We start from the raw sequence: 6,000 nt of genomic DNA, 5'->3' as shown, positions 1-6,000 counted from the left end.
CCATCAGCGGCGTGCGCGCGCTGGCGCCTGGCGCGCTGCCCAATGCCACGCGCCTCTGCGCCGAGCCGGGCCAGAGCGTCGGGCCCGGCACGCCGGGATGCGCCGCGTGCCGCGGCGCGGTGATCGCCACCACCTACGAAATGCTGGCCAGCGAGCGCACCAAGGAGTTCGTGCCATGCGGGATGGCGGCCACCGTCGCCATCTGGTCGGCCGCGCCGCCGCAGCTGGAGCGCTACAGCGCCTACGCGCTCTGCATGCTCCAGGTCCTCGAGAACGTCAACAGCCTCGGCACCGGCGACCTCGTGCCCTCGCCGCCGCCGCCTGCTGCCGCCTCGGCCACCCTGTCTCCTCCCGCTCCGACCGCTTCCAGCTCTTCCTCCTCGGGCAGAAACACCGTCCGCATCGCCGCCAGCTCGGCGGCGGCAGGCGTGGCGGCCGTCGTTTGCATCGCCCTCGCTGCCGTGGCAATTACAAGGATCCGTCGTCGGCGTAGGCGGACTGCCGGGAACAGCGAGTGCAGCGACGACGACGACTCGGTGGCGTCGCTGCCGCCACTACCGCGCGAAGGCCTGTACATCTTCACCAAGGCGGAGCTGATGCAAGCGACGAACGGGTACGACAAGAAGCTCCTCCTCGGCACCGGCGGCGCCGGCAAGGTGTACCTCGGGCACCTCCCGTCGGGGCAGCGCGTGGCCATCAAGAAGATCTACCGCGCCAAGAAGGTGTCCGAGTTCTACGCCGAGGTGGCTGTGCTCGCCAAGCTCCGCCACCGCAACCTCACCACGCTCGTCGGGTACTGCCTCGGCGGCGGCGACCACGCGCTGGTGTACGAGTACATGGCCGGCGGCAACCTGTGGCGCGCGCTGTTCCAGGGCGAGCTGCCGTGGCGGCGGCGCCTGGAGGTGGCCGTGGACGTCGCCGAGGGGCTCGCGTACCTGCACGGGTTCCGCGACGGCGCCGTCGTGCACCGCGACGTCAAGCCGACGAACGTCCTCCTCTCGGAGTCCGGCGCGGCGAAGCTGTCGGACTTCGGCGTGTCGCGGATCGTGCCGGAGGGCGGGACCCACGTATCGACGGAGATCCGCGGCACGCGCGGGTACGTGGACCCGGAGAGCTTCAGCGCGGGCCACGTGTCAGAGGCCGCCGACGTGTACAGCTTCGGCGTCGTGCTCCTGGAGCTCGCCACGGGGATGCGCGCCGTGGTGCCGACGCCGTCGGGGGGCGCGGAGTCCATCGTGCAGGCCGCGCACTGGGCCGTCACCGAGGCCGGCGGCGAGGCGGGGCCCGCCGCCGAGGCCATGGTGGACCGGCGGCTCGGGCCGGCGTGGGACAGGCCCACCGTGCGCGCCGTGTTCGCGCTGGCGTGCCGCTGCGTGCGCCCTTACAAGCACGAGCGGCCGGAGATCACCGAGGTGCTCGCCCTGCTCAAGGGCATGCTCGCCGATTACAACGCGCGCCTCGTCAACGGCGAAGGCGACGCATTGTTGCCCGACGGCGAGGGTTCGGAAGTCACGGCTTCGTCGTCGGCCGCGACGCCCGAGCCGGCGTCCATGCCGTCGACGTCGTCATCCACGGTCAACACCGAGGTGATGTCAACGCCGTCGCTGCAGGGCGTGGCGTAGCGTTGGCTGACAGGACCCCGGTCGAACACTTGGCGGTTGGCCCGACGGCGCCAATCAGGACAAAGTAGCACATCAGTATCAAATGTTTCCCAACTACTCGACTGTTTGGAGATGATCCAGTGGTGCTGTGATTTGATATTCAAGGCTTTGTTTACATGAAAATTGAAAAAAGAAGTCTTAATTATTCCATCAGTGACAATGAATGTAAATTTTCTCCAATATTTGTGATGAACTGTAAATTTTGCTTGATATTTCAATGAACATGACAAAATATACTAAGTAGGAAAAATTGCCAATTGTTTGTATCAGAATGCATCAATAACTAATAGCAACTAGGTGAACTTCGCCGCTTACTTGAGTCACGTAAGAAAAACAGCAAAGACAGAAATGCGTCCGATCACAATATACTCCCTCCATCCCAAATTACATGTCATTTTGACATTTCTAAATTTATAACTTCTAGTATGTATCTGGATATTGGTCATATTTGGCATGGTTCCAATGCCAGTCTAGAGCTGGGTGGAGCCAGCCAAACACTTTTAGAGCTCTAGTTTATTTCTTTAGAACGCCTCTTTAGCAACCCAAGGATCACGAATATAAACATAAATATGAAGTAGCCGGTGCTACGGCTCCCTCTCCACCCCTTCCTGTGCGCCACCACCGGGCGCCGGCTGCCCTGCTAGCAAGGCCTCGCGGGGGTGCAGGCGAGAGGAGGAGTAGAGGTGTGGCCCAACGGAGCGGCAGCACGAGGAGGCCCCGTGGCCGTGGGTGGGAGGAAGAAGATATCCTTGGAAAAAAAATAAATAGGGATTGAGAGGATAACAGATGGGGTCATGAATTGGGAAAAAAAAGGCAATAATCCACCCCAGAAATCCTCTTTTTTGAGCTGGAGGTTACCTCCTAGCCAAACACCCTATCTGAACAGCTCTAACGTGGAGTTGGAGTCACGCCAGGGTCATAATATATATTTTATATTTAGATACATAGCGAAAGTTACGAATTTAGAAATGCTAAAACGACTTACAATTTGGATGGAGAGAGTACATTGGATCAAAATAAATTCGGTCAGTATCCTCAGTTCGCAATAGTTGCTGAATTTACCGTTGATCGATGGTTCTACAGTAAGACCCAAGCGGTCGATCTTTCTTTTATGGTCATCGGCATCCTCGTCTGAATTTTTATTGAGGGAGTGTGGCAAGCTGCAAACTACAACAGCAGCATACCACACCAGCAGCAAGGAGAACAGCTCCTTCAACGGCTACAGAATCAAGTTCAAGACTTGCACACCCAAAGCCAAAAGGCATGTCTCCATGGCCTGGTTTTTGCAAAGCAAGACACATAAGCGCACGTCAAATGTTTGTAAGGCAATTCTCTGATTTGACAGCCAAGGTTTTTAAAACATGGAAGAGGCATTTGCAATCCACTAGTACCAATATTATATGGTTGAGGGCAAAAATCATGTCAATGTGTGGATCATGTTTGAGTATTTAGGAATGTCTAAAGGCAAAAGTGAACCAGAACTGGGTGGCCTCAGAAATGGTTGTAAAAGTTTCTCCCTCTAATCCTTGGGACCAACCTTACCAACACCAGTTCTTTTTTTAGCCGCCCCCAGCCTTGATCTCCCTCATTCTGGTTGCATAAATGGAAGGGATATAATAGAATAAGCCGAATTATCCTCAGGTGGAATTGCATATTGATAATGCTATAATCATTTCATCTCCAGCTTAAGTAGTGTTCATCGGCTCAAATTCATTCACACTTCATGACTATTAAACTTTAGCTTATATTTCTTCCTATGAAGGGGCCTAGCATTTCATTTGTGAAGGGGCACTCATGGTAACAAAAACGTTCTTAGCAAATTTTGAACGGGAGCATGTGTGCCCGTGTCCGCCCCTGCCTGAAGTCCAGTAAATCTTACTTACAAACTTAAGTACCACCAACAATATCAACCTGAAAAAAACATAGTCCACAAGGCAGTAAGGTCTGGGCATGCCTCTAGCATTGTGTCAGCAACAAGACTAAGGTTACCAATTTTTGTACTAACCATGAAAGTAATTAACAAATCATTTTAGCACTTGTGGGCTACACCGTTTTCGTTAGTGCAGTAAAAAGAAATGTACCAGATTATAAAAAAAAGCAATCATTTTAGCAGTTGTGATGCTACACCATTTTTGTTAGTACAGTAAAAAAAGTACCAAAATTAAAAAAAAAGCAAAACAGCGTCAGAAAAAGTGGGATTTGAACCCAACGCCCTCGCCTCGCTAGAGGAGCGGAACTTGAGTCTGGCGCCTTAAACCACTCGACCATCCTGACTTAGATGTCAATCTCTTAGTAGATTTTGAAATTAAAGCCAATGTTCCTGATCATGGTCGCTCCTCAACCCTCGTAGTTGTGATCTTTTTTTGCGAGGCACTCTCATAAGGTTTTCGAGCCTTTGATTGCCAGCTTGTTGGCATTGTGTTTGTGAGCTGTGTGGCTTAGCTGCCAGCCTGACTACACCGCCACGCAACGCTAGAGTAGTGCGCGTCTCTGCCCGTCTGCCTCGTGAGATGACGTTGCACTATGAGCGTGACACTTCATACGGCAAATTCGATGAAACGGCTACTACGCACATTTGCAGCTGCCGTTTGACCATCTAGAAGGCCACCCAGCGCTTAAATTTGGCATATGCGCGTATTGTATTTGCACCGTGTGCTTCAAGTTTTTCAAACAATGGAAATCGATCTTCAATTATTAATGAGATCGATTTTCTAGCTTGGTAAAAGATTTTATTTGTAAAACGAGTATTTAAAACGTTGGGGGCACACATAGAAATTCATCACGTGGTGCGAGTGAGCAATGGTTTTTGATCCGCTAGATTTAGATCTTGTTTGGATCCATCTTATATCGTGGGTTGTTAAAATTGGATTGTAAAAGCGAAGGGCTATTTAAATATTTGAACTGTACGTACATGTGTGGTGATTAGATCATACAATTTGGTACAAATTTGGCATGCATTGGCTCTTTGGTGGCTGGATTGGCGGAATCTTCTGTGTTTGGATCAACTTGATCTAGTTTTTAAAAGCTAGGCTCACAATATAAGTGGAAACAAACAAGACATTAGCATATAAAAGCGCCTTTAGATCCCTCGCCTGGGCTCACCTAGCCTAGCTGGGCGAGCAATCCTTGCATTTGGATTCCTTACCTAATGCCTTGGGGCTTGTGAAAAAAGTTTTTTCTTTGCTTTCTGAGCGAGCTAGTTTGGCTCTTCTCCGCCGGCAAGGAAACCAAAGGTGCCCTGAATCCGTGATGTGTGCTCGATTGAACCAGCACTCTTAATTCAATGTGGTGAGATAAACGTACAAAAACAGCATCACGAGCTCATCAGCTCAACGATTTCTCGATGCTACACACTGAAACAATTAGCCTGTTCGTTTCAACTTATCAACTATCAAACAGTATTTTTCTCTCACAACAAATTAGCCGTTTCAGCTTTTCAGCCGACTTATAAGTCCAGCCGAAGAAGCCGAATATCTAATGCTACGCACTGAACCACCGATCAGCTCTAGGAATGCCACATTGCCACGGCACAAAAACCTAGAATTTTAGAATCTTATTAGATCCCGCTTTGTACGAGTACAATTCTTTGTTATCTGTGAGGCTTAGCTCTGGCGTTGCGCACGTCCGTGTGCCTAGCGTATAGCGCAGCTGCTGTTTTGATCTTCCAGAAGGCTGTCACTACTGTAGCACTGCACTGTGCTGAGATTTGGCATACTGTGCCTATCGCTATTTCTATCATGTGTTTCAATTCAAACCGCCAAAATCTTCAATAATCCAGCCTTAACGTTCCAGCTTGGCAAAAGATTTCAGCACCATGATGGTTGGAGATACGGATGAACAGATCAATTCATCACGTGGTGCGGCTTGGATTTCCCGGATTTAGCAGATCTTTCATTCTCTCTCTCATGCCCGTCAATGTATTCTCAACTGAGTCAGAGCATATGGTGTCAGATATTTCCAGGGACTGCATAGAAATTCCTTCAGAGACGGTATTTGCACTGGGGACCTGATGATAGCGACAAGGTGGTCAAACGGAAACTGCCTGAACGGCCCCCAGCTCATTGTTTTCAAACATGCAGAACAAGAAGAACGGAAATCTGCTAAATACAAAAATGTTCGGAGTTCACCAACCTCGCCGTTAATGCAAGGGAAGGCTGCACTGGACCTCAATCATCTGGACAGACCAGTGAGAAAGTTGAAGAATTTACACCGGAAACAAGAGAATTTGTATGCTTTGTCAGAGCTCTGATGAGGATTTATGAGTCCATTCGATTCTTATAATTCACCTCCAAACAATAGCACCATTGCAACACACCGGCACAATCGACTGAATTTTGTT

This window comes from Setaria viridis, chromosome 2 (genome assembly GCF_005286985.2).
Source record: "Setaria viridis chromosome 2, Setaria_viridis_v4.0, whole genome shotgun sequence".
In the NCBI taxonomy this organism is placed as follows: Eukaryota; Viridiplantae; Streptophyta; class Magnoliopsida; order Poales; family Poaceae; genus Setaria; species Setaria viridis.
The sequence above is the reverse complement of the archived record's forward strand: the minus strand, read 5'-3'. Positions refer to the sequence as shown.